The sequence below is a fragment of the Ascaphus truei genome, chromosome 16 (assembly GCF_040206685.1).
Source record: "Ascaphus truei isolate aAscTru1 chromosome 16, aAscTru1.hap1, whole genome shotgun sequence".
NCBI lineage: Eukaryota > Metazoa > Chordata > Amphibia > Anura > Ascaphidae > Ascaphus > Ascaphus truei.
The window spans coordinates 18,782,403-18,798,812 of record NC_134498.1 but is presented as its reverse complement, the minus strand read 5'-3'; positions in this window follow the sequence as shown (position 1 = coordinate 18,798,812).

The window sequence follows — 16,410 nt, the reverse complement described above, 5'->3', positions numbered from 1 at the left end:
ACAATTTTGCGGGTGTTGTCAGAGGCCTGTCTACCTGACACAAATCCTTCTCTATCTATATGAATGAGCCATGGGAGAATTGGGTTGAGCCTGTTTGCCAAGATCTTGCTATAGAGTTTTAGATCGGTATTTAGAAGGGAGATTGGCCTATAGTTACCCTCCTTGTGGATAATTGCCAGGTTTGCCGCGGTGATTGTAGAGGGGATCGGATCCCCTTGCAGGAAAGAGTTGAACATATCTAAGAGGTAGGGGGAGAGGATTGGCAAGAATGTTTTATAATAAGCGATGGTGAAACCATCTGGGCCAGGCGTTTTGGCTAATTTAAGGGAACCAATGGCTCCCGATAGTTCCTCCTGGGAGATTTCTTTATTTAGATTATCAAGTTCCTCATTCGAAAGGGATGGGAGGTTACATTGCTCCAGGTATTGTGTAATTGTCTCGGGGGACGTCGGGTCATGGTTGGGGGGGTGTAGGTTGTAGAGGTCAGAATAAAAATCCGCAGATTCCTGGGCTATCTCTTTCTCTACTTATGAAATTTTCCGTTTTTAATACGGATTTTGGAGATTTGGGATTTGATTCGGGCGCCTCTGAGTTTTGTGGCCAGGAGCTTATCGGCCTTGTTGCCCTTGTCATAAATTCGAGTTGGGTGTGCTTGAGGGCTGCTCTAGTTTGGTTTAGTTGTTTGAATATTTTTTGGGAGGCTGTGTGCTTATGTTGTTGTTCAAGTTGCGCAATCTTATCTGTGAGGTCTTTTTGAAGCTTGAGTTTCTGTTTTTTTTTGTAGGCCGCAACTGAGATTAGGTCGCCCCTGATTGAGGCCTTATGGGCCTCCCACAGCATTGCTGGGGCCGAGACTGACCCCTTATTAATTTGAAAAAAGCTACAGAGTTTTTATCTGACTAACATCTCTGTTTCTGGGCAGTGGAGCCGGGAGTCGTTTAGCTTCCACTTGTATGGGTTATTCTTTACGAAGGGCAGAGAGAGAGTGAGTTCAATGGGAGCGTGGTCAGACCAGGTGATTGGGCCTATATTTGAGTGGGAGGATGCCTGGAGGATGTTGCTGGTGCCTAGAAAGTAGTCGATCCTCGAGTAGTAGGGAGAAAATTGTGGGGAGCTCCCCACAAGCAATGGTGACATCTGCGCTCCCCACAAGCTTCTCCCTACAATCAACGACAGGAGGAACTGGATCTTCTCCTTAGAGGGTTGAGCAGCGAAGTTCACTATTATTTAATTATTCACTTATAATTAATGAGCACTTTTCATAAAAGGTTTATTATTCACAAGTTTATATTTATTGCACCTCTATCAGAAGCGCCTCACACCGCCATTTTTACACTTGCCACTTTTAGATCCTCGAGTAGGACTGATGGGGGGAGGAGAAGAAGGTATATTCCCTTTGACCCTGGTGCTGAGCCCTCCATATGTGTATGAGGGAGAATTGTACCATTATGTCCCTAAATGTTTTGGTTTTCTTTTGGGCTTGAGTAATGTGGGATGTAGCTGGCGGAGCGGGGGTAGGAATGCTAGGGGTTGTTGACCTATCCTGCATGTGGGAGGCCACCATGTTAAAGTCCCCTCCGATAATTAGGGTAGAGAGGGCCTGTTGTTCCAACGAGTCAAGTAGTTTCTGGAGGAACAAGGGTTGGCCTTCATTAGGGGCGTAGATGTTGGCCAGTGTTATGGGGGAGCCTTGGAGTATCAGAAATCGACCCTCTGGGTCCGATTGAGTTTTGGTGAGGACGAAGGGGACATTATTCCTTATTAAAATAGCCACCCCCCTTTTTTTGCTTGGGGAAGACGCAAAGAATGCTTGGGGGAATATGGTTTTGAATGTGTTTGGTGGCACAGGGGAGTTATAGTGGGTTTCTTGGAGAAAGATGATGTCTCCTTTTGTTTTTTTAAACTCTATAAGTGCCAGTTTTCTTTTTTTGACTGAGTTGAGACCTTTAACGTTGAGCGATATTAATTTTATACCAGCCAGTTGGAGTCTAGAAGCTTTCTCGGAGCTATAAGCGCTGAGGCTCTTGGATTTCCCATGACAAGAGCCGGTGGACCTGGGGCCCCAGAGGAGGTGTAAGGGGGAGGGGGGAGGATGAATAGGCCTGGCACCTAGTTCTTGGGGACTGGTAGGGATTTGGATGAGCAGCAAAAAGGGAGTCGGAACAATCTGTCTGGGTAAGGGTAGGGGGGGGAGTGGACACATGAGGAAAGGTGGGGATAAGTGGGCCTTCAACGAGCCCTGAAAAGTTAACTTTACTCATTGAAACGAGAAAGGTCAGGGGATTGAACACCCCGGGAGAGGCTTCCGGGACACAGAACATGGAATGGGAATGGTCAGAGGGTCGAGCACCCTCTGTAAAATGTAACAGTAAAACCACTTACAGATAAATTTTGACAGATGAGGTCGGATACCATTTCTTAACAAATCTTTTGTGAGCCTGGATGCTTGGTATGGCCCAGGGACCTGAACCTGGTAAAGGGCGGGGGGAGGGAGGGATGGGGGGGGAAGGAGGGGGGTGGAAAGAGGGGGGGGGAGGGGGAGAAGGGGGGAGGAAAAGGGGGAGGGAGGTGGGTGGTGGGGGGGAGGGAGGGGAGAAGGGTAATGAGGGGGGGAATGGGGGTAGGGGAGGGCACTTATGAGAAGGATGTGGGACGTTCTAGTTGATGTCGGGGGTGGAGGGTAAGGGCAGGGGCAGGAGGGGTGAAGGAGAGGAGGGGAGGGGAAGGGGAGATGGGGTGAGGGGAAAAAGGGGGGAGGTGGGGGTGGTAGGGGGGGGGAAGGGAGCAGGGAGGAGGCATGTGGTTGGACCTTTATTAGTGTTTTGAGATTTTTACTGATGCTACAGTTAAACATGAGTTGATTGTTACATACACCGTTATGGGGAACCTTAGAGAGCTCTGCATATAATCTGAACCAAACATTTCTTTTCTTTTGAGGCCTGTACGTCCCTGTTCTATCTTGACACAGGAGGGTGGGGGGGAGGGGGAAGGGGAAGAGGACGGGTGGACTGGGGGGGGAGTGATGGAGTGGGGGGTTGGGGGGGAAGAGAGAGGGGGGGCTGGGGGGGAGACATGTAAGGGTTTTGTCCTTATAGGTGCTGCAGCACTTTTATCGTTGTGACGTTTGATTATTTACATTGAGATTTGTGCTCTACCTAGAGATTTTGTCTTGGCATATACATGGGGGGGGGGGGCGGGGGGTAGACGTGGGTATTGAGCTTAGCGATATTGCTAGACATAGTGCAGTTGTTCCCAAGATGGTAAATACATACATATTTACAGTATGGGTAAGCATTTAGAATCACTGCATGTTAGAGCAAACCATACAATTCTTGTGCTTTGAGACCTGTTAGCTGCTGAGATATCTTAACTCAACGGGTGGGGGGAGGGGAGAGACAGGTTGTGGGGAGATCTAAGAGGGGATACATCTTCAACCCTGGGAGGGGGGGGCGGGTAGGTGGGGGGGGCAGGCAATTATGCAACCTTACTCTCCCGGTCCCCAGGGAGGCAGTCTGAAAGGGGCACCCGGTGGGTCATGTAGGGGGTGGTAATAACTTATGCTACCGCTTTCAAGATGAGCAGTCCAGGTATACGTGATCCCTCTGGTTACTGTATGTTTCCCTCGGTTGCCGGATCTGCAAGGGGGTGCGGCTGGTAGAGCAGTGAGACGGGTGTTTCCCACCAGCAGCCCCAGACCGAGACCGGGCTCCCGTGGCTGCCGGAGCATGGTAAGCGAGGAGATGCCTCAAACCGTGAGTGCTTGGGGATGGCGGTTAGGTGGACAGCGGGAGGGAGGGAAGGATTAAGGGGCGGTTGAGGGGTTGAAGGGGGGGGGAGAGCGGAGGGGGGGGGTTGGCCGGGGATGGGGAGTAGATGGGGGCTGACGGGCTCTTCGGGTTTTGTTGACATCTGTCGGTCAGGTCTTATCACAGAGGGTGGACGGGCGCCAGGGCTGGAGTGCCGCGGTCTACTTTCCCGATCCGAGGAACAACGGCCGGGAGGCGGTTGATGACCCAGGTTTGCGATCGGCTGGTTCAGCTCCACTTCTTTCTCTTGGACCGCGGAGGGAAGCTGAGTGGTGGGGGGAGCCCCGTTTTGGTTAAGGGCGAGACTGGAGGCTCTGATCCTGGTCTGAGGTGTTGGAGAGCTTCTGATTCGCTATACGCTCAGAGGCCCTGGGCATTTCTGCCTCTTCCTGGCGTGCTGTAGGCTTAGAGGGCCCTCTGCTGTCTGTGGTGGGTGAGCCCCAGCGCTTTGAGGAAAGAGGGGGATTCTTGTGGTCTGGAGATGGTATGATGGCGGCCATTTCTCAGGACGATCAATTCTAAGGGGAAGCCCAAGCGGTAGGTGATATTACGGTCCTTTAGGATGTTAATGAGGGGCTTCATCTCTTTCCTCCTGGCCACAGTGACCCTCGACAGGTCGCTGTATATCTGGATTCTGTTATTTTCTATGTGGAGATCTCCTGCTTTTCTGCTCGCGGACATGATTCTGTCTTTGGCGGAGTACATGTGAAATTTAATAATCTCATCTCTGCGATGGTTTGGATCGGAGTATTTCGGGCCTAGCGCTCGGTGGGCTCTGTCCATTTGTATGTCGTGCTCCGTCAAGTCTGGGACCAGGGACCGGAACAGCTTGTGCAGGTAAGGATGGAGGACCTCAGGTGTCACTTCTTCAGGTATACTGTATTTCTTATCCTGAGGCTCTGCCTGCTGTCCCTGTTTTCTTGGTCCTCTAGGAAATCTTTTAACTCTTCAATGACCTGTCCCAGTCTGATCACCTCGTCCTCTGTGCTATTTTGGGATCCTATTAAGTCTCTGATCTTGTGATCTAGCTTGTCAGTGCGCTTCGTGAGGCCGTTGATATCGGCCCTTAGGCTCTCCAGGGCAGCATTCACATCTTCCTGGACTCCCCTCCTCATTTGAAGGAAAAGGGCATCAAAGTATTTTTTATTTAGTCCAAATTCCGGCTGTTCTCGGCTGTCTGTGTCTGGCGCCTGATCCACGTTTGAGGCCTGCATGGCCTCCTCGGCACCATCTTGCGAGTCGCAGCTCGGCTCCGGCTAAAGTACTTGGTGACCCCTTGATTCTGAGTCGCTTTTCCTTTTGAAGGCATAGTCCCCTGTTCTTGTATGTTTTGGGGGTGTTTTGGAGTTTTTTTTGGTGGCGGTGGGAGCTTAAATGAGCGGGTTATCGGCGAGGGTTTTCGGGAGCTCCTCTACAACCCGACCATGCTCTGTGACGTCACCGGAAGTCCCCCATATGGTGGGTTTTTAAACAAAAAGGAATTTGTTTGGCAAAGAGATGGATTTTTCAGAGAGGTTGTCACAATAAGGCCACTCTGGCTGGTCCCTAGATTTTACGCATGTAACGCATCGCTTAAGGGTGGTAATATATGTCTCAAGGGACCGTAAAATGAAAAAGGGAGAAGTGTTAGAAAGGAGCACTTGAGGTGATACAGTGGCTGCCGCCTTTATCCTCCTGCGGCCTTTCCCAGCGATTTTAAAAATCGCAGGCTGATGCGGGCTGATGGGGGCCGTTTTGGGCGCCTGCGGGCATTTCATTGTTTAGCGCTAAGCGCTTTCATTGTCAGCTGATTTCAGGCTGCGTGGAGAAGGCCCGTGAGAGTTGGAAAACATCCCCGAATTTTTTCGGGGATGTTGGACATTAAAAGGGGCCGCGACAGTACTATGGTTTTTTTTTTTCTATTAGGTTTGAAGCAGGGGGTCTCCGGAGCTTCCCGAGATACTTACCTCCGTAGGTGATGCCAGGATCTCCCTGCAGTTGAAAGTTGCTGCGTCAATAGGAAGACACCAATCCTATAACCCTAAAAACAAAAAAGGGGTGCCCTAATTGTTCTTGTATAAGGGTGAAACATAACCTAGGGAAAGGTCACAGGCCAGTTAATAGTTAAAACTGATTTGCAGTATGGCAACCAAGAGGTTAACCTTTTATTGTATGAAAGGCCTTTCTGTTTGTCCTAGCAATGCAGATGTGTGCAACAAAACGTTACTTATTCATGGATTGATTGGTAATCAAACAATTACAGAAATGCATTTGGTTTATCCAGGAAATAGCCAGACCGCACTGTTTATATTAAATGGACAGTGCCACGGACAAACAAGCACACGTCTACGGCCTCGGAAATGGAGCTACGGGTGGTCCATGATTCTGAATGGGACACGAAACGACGTAAATTTTTCGGTGCTGCTACCGCACGTGGCACCAAAGACAGCCAGTCTTACTACATCTGTAGGTGTCAAAGGGGAAGATGATTACCTGGAGTGGGGAGTTTTAAAGACATATTCTACAACAACCAAACCAAGGAGCAATCACGGAAGTCTTTTACAGGACAAGGTATCTTTAGCATTACAGGGCCACAATGATTAAGAATAATTTGAGCGCTGTACAACCTGCAGTTAGATCACATACATATATATATATATATATTTAACTCTGGCTGTGCTCATAGCTGTGACCAGGCAGCAAGCTTAAGCCTATAGGGGAACCATGTTGAATGGTTTTGAAGCAAAGGGTGGCATTGTGTGCTCATTTGCATGCCATTTCCCAGAATCCCTTGCTGCAGTGGAAGTGGGGTGATAGTGGTGAAAGGTGGGGTTGCAGACCTGTCTAAGACATGCAAATGAGCATACAGTAACATTTCCATTTGATATATATATACACTCACACACACACACCATCCGTGTCATATAGACAGATGCTTATCCCATAGATATCCAATAGAACAATTTTACTAGGTATAACGCTGGCAAGAAGAGACAGCACACCGCACTTTGTAATCCAAAATTATGTATTAAAACATACCGACACCGCAACCGACATTCCAGTCCACTGAGAGGGACCTTGGCATTACCTGGAAGAAGGTCCCTCTCAGTGGACCGAAATGTCGGTTGCGGTGCCGGTATGTTTTAATACATCATTTTGGATTACATATATATATATATATATATATATATATATATATATATATATATATATATATACATCAATAGCAAGAATGTTCAGGGCACTCAAAGGGAAACAGTAAAAGGAAAAAACTTATCTAATCAGTCGTGGCGCTCACAGTGCGGCCAGGATCACCATCCAGCAACAAACAATAGATAAATATCCAATATCAAAGAATCTGGAGCACTCACAAATTCAAAAAATACAATTTAATGAAGTTACACGGGCATCAGGGGGTAATCACAGAAAAAAGAAGCAACGTTTTGGACCTTATGGTCCTTTCTCAAGCTCCCCCACATAATCTGACATACAATGTGAACATTTATAGTGCTGTCAATCAGCATTTTTGGCGCCAAAAGTTCCCCACCAAGGTTGCTAAAGTGGCTCATATTGGACAAAAAAAAAACTTGCATGCAAACCCAAAACTACACTTGTAACTTAACATTCTAAAAAAGAGGAGGAACACACAATGCTCAGCCCTAGGTGCAATAAATGTGTGTGAGGGGCAAACAGGACATCTAAACTGTGTGACATGAGTTAGATAGCTAAAGGAACAACAGGGCTTAATCTATTAAACCCATGCACATGCGCACTACCATAGGGCTGGATCGGAACAAGTACTGGTTATTGAACTTCTATTTACCCCAAATGACTTGTGGGGGACATTGACGTACTGCATATAGAGCCAGCTACTCTTCCTTACCCGATCAGCTCTCACTTAATCCACTGTTCCCTTCCGATGCGATTCTTAATCCAGTGCTAAAAAAACTCAAGCACACAGTCACATGTGCACAATTTTTGCGCACAAAACGGGACCAGACTAACGCCGATCCTAGCCCTCCTCAAATGCACAAACCCTATGGCCTCAATCTCTAAGAGAATGGCATGTATATTAAATGGACACATAAGGGAAAACTATGTATTTTACCTATACAAGGACAATCCATGTATATAACACCAGGGACCACTATGTATCAATATCTATGGCTGCAATACCATGAATATATATATATATATATATATATATATATATATATATATATATATATATATATATCCTGCTAGAACCGGAGGTCATAGGTTGAGAATTGGGAAAATATTGCCATTACAGCAGATAATTACAGTAATTTCAACAGCATATCCAGTAACTCGGCACCAAATCGTGAACGTGCGTAAAAATCTTTTTTTATTTTGGCAACTAAGTCCATATATTGATTAAAACATCATCAGATAAGCAATAAATAGTGTAAGATAAAACCGGCAAGAATATTTACAGTAGCCCAACACGTTTCATCCTCACAGTTTAACAAGGGCTGTGTAAACATCACAGATCCCTTGGCTTTCCTAAACTCCTGTAGGCAAATTCCAAGTGATTAACATTGTTCAACCATGGTAGCTACACATTACAAACTAGAGTTCTATGGGGCTTATTCACTAAACTTCGATAAGTAACGTATAGCCATATAAATATATGTGCGATAGTATAGTGCGATATTGCCTGTGTAGCTGTTCACAAAGCTCTGATAACAGTGCAATATCACACTAAAACTGGGTCTTATAGTACTATAACATTTTGGCTAAAACAAGTCGTGCGGTAAACCAAAAAAATGCTAGAAATCGCATTTTTTGCCGGAAACTGCTATTCACTAAACTCCAATATCCATATAGTACTATAAAAACTTGCAATCTTTTCTCGCTAGCTATGGGCTGGTGCTAAAGGAATTGCAATATGCCTAAACGGAGTTTCGTTTGGTTTTACTGCATAGGATTGATACCGGAGGCCCATGGTGACCCCAAAAGATTAGGGAGGTCTCCGTGGGATCCCTTCGGGCCTCCGGTATCAATGATATGCAGTAAAGCAAAAATGACAGCTAGTTTCATTACCTTAGCGGCTAAGGTTGTTGGTACAGGGGGTGGGTTAAACTTGTAGTTGCCCTAGGGTGGGTGTTTAGGCCTTGCGGGACAGTGGCAGTAGACATTAACCACTTCATTATCTTAGCTGTTACAACCACTAAGGTAATGAAGGGGGCAACTAAAAGCTTCATCCACCCGCTATACCAATAACACTATACTATGCCCAAGATAGCTAATAGTGCTTTTCCCCATTAAAAAAAAACATAAGGAGTGAAATACATAAAAATAAATATAACCCCTCCCCCCCAGCACATACAGTACAGTAATTTGCAAAATTCCTATTATCCGTAACTGAATAGCTCATTTGCTCATTAAAAATAAACATTAGCATGTCTGCATAAATTAAATTCAAGTTGCACTTACCCCTGCCAGGATGAAGGCCATCCTCGTCCTCATCACCATCATCCCAGTCCTCCGTGGGCAGCAACATTACAATAAAAAAAAACTAATGGCCACTAACTCCTTAATCACCTTAGTGGTTAGTAACCGCTATAGTAATTAAGGGGTTAATCTCCTCTCCCGCTACCCACCTGGGAGGCCTAACCACCCTCCCCAGGGTAACTACCCTCCCCAGGGTAACTACCCCCGCCCTCCACCCCCTCTACCTATTGATTGGCACAGTGGTAAAACCATGAGGATAATATGAGCATGGTTTGCCACAATGGGAATGAATGGGCAAGCTACAAATAAAAAAAACAACCACTGAATAAAATACATGACATTGTAATACAATAAAACATTTGCCAATAAACAGTTGATTGGCACAGTGGTACAACATACCCATATTATGAGCCTGGTTTGTCACTATGGCAGTCAATGGGCAACCTAAAAAAAAAACAGGCACCAAAAAAACAATACATAACAATTAAATAAAAACAAGCATTTTGGGGGGAAAATGCATTGCTTGTCACTGTGTTTATTTATACCCAGAATGGGGCATTTTTTTTTATTGAATTGTAATGTATTTTATTTGGTGCTTGTTTTTTTTATTTGTTGCTTGCCCATTCATTGCCATAGTTGCAAACCAAGCACATAACACATGGTGTACCACTGTGCCAATCAATGGTTTTATTGTAAAATGCTTGGTTTTATTTAAATATAATGTGTTTTATTTTGTGGCTTTTTTTGCCCATTCACTGTTAGTGTGGCAATCCATGACCGTATTGGGGGCATGGTTTACCACTGTGACAATCAATGGATAGCGGGGTGGGTTGTGGTGGGTGAAGTTGCCCTGGGGAGGGTGGTTAGGCCTCCTGGCTGTGTAGCAGGAAAGGGGGGTTAACCCCTTAATTACTATAGCAGTTACTAACTGCTTAGGTGATTAGGGGATTAGTGGTCAGTAGTTTGTTTATTGTAATGTTGCTGCCCATGGAGGATGCGGAGGAAGACGAGGACTGCCTTCATCCTGCAGGTGTAAGTGCAACTTAAATTACCTTTATGTTGGCTCTGTAATGTTTTATTTTTAAATGGGCAAATTAGCTATTATCCAGATCTGGATAAAATAATTTTGCCCATTACTATAATGTATGTGTTGGGCGGTGGGGGGGTTGTTGGGGATAGAGTGGGTGCAGAGTAGTGGGTTGTTAATTTGTAGGTAGTAGGTATTTAAATGTTTATTGGAGGTACGGGGGGTGAATGGGAGTACTTGGCCCAGAGTGGGTGGTTAGGCCTCTCGGGTGGGTAGCGGGAGGGGTTAACCCCTTTATTACCATAGCAGTTACCACCGCTATGGTAATGAAGGGGTTAACTCCTCCCGCAAACTTCCTGGTAGAGCTAACGACCCACCATGGGCCAAGTACCCCTATTCACTCACCCCCTGTACCCGAATAAATCAGCTACTGTGGCTTAACCCATTTACTGCCTTAGTGGCTACCTGCTAAGCTGCATTAATGAATTTTAATAGTAGAGTACAGAATGTTTAAATATCCAGCGTCATGTGACCAGGACATTTAAACACACAGGAGATACCGGCACCCTATAACCGGGCCTGTAACTCGGGAAGCAGGGGTTGCCGACGCTGAAATTAATTTGGTTCACCTCAGGAGACCCCCTGCTTCCGTACTCTGTTATTAAAATAAACATTAAAACTGCACGATCGCCTGTAAGAGCCGTGCATGGAGATGCAGCGTTAATGTGCAGCTCTTCCAGGCTGCAGTTTAAACAAACAGTTTCAGTGCAATAACACTTTTTTTTACCAAACTTTAAAAACAATTGTGATTTTTCTTTGTGAATACCGTTTTGACACACATTTTTGTATAGAGTGGTAAGACAATGCAAATTCGCTCGGCAATGCACTGAATGTATCAAAGCTTAGTGAATAAGCCCCTATGTGTGTCAGCAAACATACAACAGATCTTAAGCAATCATTTACTCATTTTTATTTTATAAACGGTCTGATCCTACTGTATACTGTACGTCACTTTCTAATCTCTTTCTGTAACAAACATTGTATGACTTTTGTAACATTATATCTAAAATTGACAAAGTATGGTCTTTGAGCTCTAATTGAACCGATTACTTTCTGTACATTTTTCTGCTAGACAGGGTTACTCGAGGACCTCTGCTGTGTAAGCACTTAAATCAGGGGTGGCCAACTCCAGTCCCCATGAGCCGCCAACAGGTCAGGTTTTCACGATATCCCTGCTTCAGCACAGGTGGCTCAGTCAACAACTGAGCCACTGATTTAGCCACCTCTGCTAAAACAGGGATATGCTGAAAACCTGACCTGTTGGTGGCCCTAAGGACTGACATTGCCCACCCCTGCCATCCATTCAGGCTACGATGTCTTGCACTCACATTTTGAGTGCTATATTGTATACATGAAGCTCTGTGGTTTTATCCATGTATTTATATTACTATTTGCAATAATGAGACATTAAAAGTATTCCATAGTGGAAAGCATAACTGTGTTTTATGTAACACTGTAGATTGTAAAATATGTTTATTGTTGTCACACTGTAATAAGTAAATAATAAGTATTGCTCAAGATACTAGAGAGAAAGCAATAAATACAATTAATTTTTGAATTATGGGTTAGGTAACTAATTACAAGATGCTCATTGAATTTTATCCAAGTCTAAATCAATTTGTCCTGTCCATAGATACTGTGCTAAATTGTTTGCTTTTATGGTAAAGATGTTGCAGTAATTCACTCCATTTGTCTACAATACAGTAAATGCTGAAAGTTTTCTTCTTCTAGTAGGTCAACAAGTTTTATTGCCCTCGGGTAATATCTAGGTACTAATGATAAAAGTGTCTCTCACCTATCTTAGAAATCTACAGAGAGAATATTTGAAGGTCAGAAAGTGGCAGATGTGTTTGTAACATTATGTTCAGCATACAAAAAAATCAATTTGCTCATAATTTTTTACCTTAACTGGCAGAAATACCCATATGCGTTTAATTGGTTATATATATTTTTACCCATGAATTGACTAGAAAACAAATTGCAGAAAAATAATATAATGGATTTTTCACCTTAACCTCAAAGGTTTTGTTTTAAATGAGTGAGACTGGATATTATAAGTATGGAGAGGTTTTAAAGCTTTTTATGAGAAATTAATAGTCGGTCATAATTTTACTCAATCTACGCATTGTGCACCAAACACCCTGATATTCAGAATTTTGCAGATATTTAAGGAAAAAAACACCTTGTATTTAGTAAACTAAATATATCAGTGTTACAATCCTAATTTACATAGGTTTAGTTAATATTCATTTAACTCCATTCCTAATGTTGTTTTATAGAAATAAGGCTTAGGGAAATGTATACAGTATATTAAATAAAGAATGCACACAGTGTTCTATAATTCATTTTCATAAAACAAATATTCTCTTATTACTAAATAATTTAAGTTAATAAATTAAATAAACATTTAATTGGTAAATATAATGTCCAAAAGACTGCAGAGCAGACTGATGCACCAATGAGGGAAGATGATCTATCTCCTGGCAATTTCAGAAGTATAGCTCAAGGTAAACATAGTGCATGGAAAGGTTTAGCAATTGAGCAAAGAGACAGATATTGTATGTTGGATTCCAACCATGGAATTCTGGATACTGGATTCTACTCCAGTGTGGCCAAACAAGTCCAGTATAATAAATAGGGATCCCAAATGATGGAAAACCATAATGCAAAATAATAAAATAAAGTTTCAACCAGAAACGTGGAAATCTTTTTCTTTAAGTCGCAAACCATATGAAATTTGGCCATTTTTAGTAACGAAAAAAAGTTGCTAAGTCGATGATTCATCATGCATTAAATCAATATGCATTGAATTTTCATTGAATATGGAAAATCCTCTCCAAGTCGCTATATACTTTTAATGCAGAGACTTTAGAGGATAAACAGCACACACTTTAAATCACAAATATGTTTTACTCACTGTTTTAGTGTGCTCCAAAACTATTACTCCCTGAGACGGAATGATGTCGTCACTGATGTGAGTGTAACCTAACATCCCAACGTGTTTTGACACAACTTGTGCGACTTCATCAGGGAAATTGATTCTCAAGTTACACAAGTTGTGATGAAACGGATTGCAATGAAAGTGTAACCCCTTTGTAAGTGCATTCAGCTGACACAGATGCACTGCTTCCTGTCTGGCTGCTCCTCCTATGCTAAGGATATGATTTGTGATTGGCATGGCCTCAGCCAATGAGATTGGACTCTGGAGAGGAGGGACTAGGAGAGGAAGAGTCCCTGGCAGAGTAGGCAGGAGCAGAGCTGGTGCGACCCTGAGGGACCTCGGGGTGATTGGGAGTGATTGGGAGCCAGTCTGTGAGGAGTGTATCTCCTTGGACGCTGGGTGACCAGATCACAGACTGACTCCAGGAGTGAATACACACTGAGCAGCCATCTACCTACAATCGTGGAGACATGAGACAAACTGTGTAGCACAGTTCAAACACTATCTAAGCACTTCAATGGTGTGCCGGCACCTATACACAGGCCCTTATACACAGGGTCAGGTGGCCATGGGGAGAGACATTGGTACACACCTGTGCAGCATCTAGAAGGAAGTATTTAGATATAACTGTATACTGTGTATGTATGAATGATCCTCTCGTTTGGGGATCTCATGTTATCTGAGAGTCTTAGAGAACATGCTATAAATATTCTTGAGTTATTTACATCACTGTGGTATGTTTCCATTTATCTGACCCACAGCCACATGTTAATTAATAATATAATATAAGGGAGGACTCGGATCCACCTTAGAAGCGGCTGTCAGTCTAAAGAGATAATGGAAGGTTACATGAGGTTATGCCCAGATCCGTGACAATATCATTCTGTCTTTGAGAGAATACGTTTTGGAGAACACCGAGAACAATCTGTACTGGAACATTTGCTGCTATTTGCAGCTTATCGGCTATCACTAGAGACATCACCTGCTTTCACTATACAAGGCAAGTGGTCTCTTGCCGCAAATTGCCTGTATGTGTGTACCCTATGAAAGGACATTGATGACTCCAACTCTTCCACAGTTCCTGGCTGGTAACCCTTTGAGAATTCTCTGAAGCTTTATTATTTTTGTCATTTTGTGTCTTGTGTATCTAAAATATTTTTGTACAATTGTACACTGTGAAGCTGCACCGCTTCTTGTAGTGTTTTAATGTTTCCTTTTTAATGTGGTACAGTATGTCCATCAAGAATCTGCCCAAGTCTTCAACATTGTTATGATTTTGGATGGCTGGGTTTGGAATTGAATCATTGTATTGGGTTATTTTATAATTACATCCTTTATTCCACTTTTTTTTACTTCCTTTTTTATTTATGTAACATTGGCTATATTATATTTGTAGAGTCGATTCTTGAAATAGAGATTTCTCGCTCTCTAGCTCTCTCGCTAGCTCTCTCTAATTCACACACTATCACCATATTGATTGTCATGATCATATCGTGAGATATTACGTATTTTAATCAATATGGTGCTTTAGATGTTAAGGTGGTTACCATTTGTCTTAATAATATAAGATATTGGCTTTATCAGAGGTCAAGACCCTACCTGGGGTCTGTGCAGATCTACAAAGAGGGCTTAATTGGGGGGGGGGGGGGGGCGGGTGGGGCGGTGGGAGGGTGGAGGTTATCACTGATGGACCACTAAAAGTAGAATGGGACGATAGCTAGACCCTGGGCTGTCAACCTCAAGGGAAACTGTGACAGTCTTGAATTATCACTTGTGCATCAATGAGAGGTGACAAACAGGTCACCACTTACTTAGAGGATAATATAAAAAATTAGGATATCCACTGATGACATCTATTCTAAAGTATACCGGATTGAGATTTAGAAATGTTGCAATTAAACAACTCAAATGAGGCCAAATCCTTCATGTCTAGGAGGCGATAAGCTACAGATATCCATTTAGTGCTCAAACTTAGGGGCAAGTCTGTCAAAATTAGTTTTTTTACATTCAGCAAACGCGCCTGAATATATGGATATGACTTACGTGTGTCCAAGTATTAAATAGATTAAGATATGAGGTCTTTCAAATATTTAGGCACATTTTAAACGTCTTTTTACAGGAGTTTTTTTCTAAGTCGTTAAATGGCCAACCCAGTAGCTTATTTACACAGGGCAATTAGGCCAAATAGGCAGATGTCTAGGGTGGCAGATTTCTAACTGCAGTTGGATTTATTTATTTGTTTATTTTATTTATTTATAAAATATTTTACCAGGAAGTAATACATTGAGAGTTACCTCTCATTTTCAAGTATGTACTGGGTACAGAGTTAAGACAAATAATACATGGTTACAAATACAGTTACATAAATGAACAGGGTATACATTATATACTGGATATTGCATGCACAGTTAAAGAAAATATATATTATGGGCGTATGAAACAGTTACAGACCAGATTAAAATGTGAGACAGCCTTAGATTTGAAGGAACTTAAACTGGTGGTGGATGTGAGAGTCTCTGGTAGGTTGTTCCAGTTTTGGGGTGCACGGTAAGAGAAGGAGGAATGGCCGGATACTTTGTTGAGCCTTGGGACCATGAATAGTCTTTTGGAGTCTGATCTCAGATGATAAGTGCTGCATGTGGTAGGGGTGAGAAGCTTGTTCAGATAGCTGGGTAGCTTGCCCATAAAGAATTTAAAGGCAAGACAGGAAAGATGAACTTGCGCCTAGACTCTAGTGATGACCAATCTAGTTCTTTGAGCATTTCGCAGTGATGTGTGTTGTAGTTGCATTGGAGAACAAAACGACAAATTGAATTGTAGAGGGTATCAAGTTTGCTAAGGTGGGTTTCAGGTGCCAAGCCATATACTATGTCTCTATAGTCAATAATTGGCATTAGCATCTGCTGTGCGACACGCTTTCTGACCAGGAGACTTAGGGAGGATTTGTTCCTGTAAAGTACCCCTAGTTTCCCCGAGCAGGGAGAGAGCTGGGCCATGTCCTCCATTCTGATTAGCTGCTGCTGCTGGGGAATGCAGCAAATCAAGCAGAGGTTCAAGGAGCCTGGGGGCGGGGCCAAGCAGAGGCAAAAAAAGCGTGGACTAGAGAAGGGGTGCGCAAACCT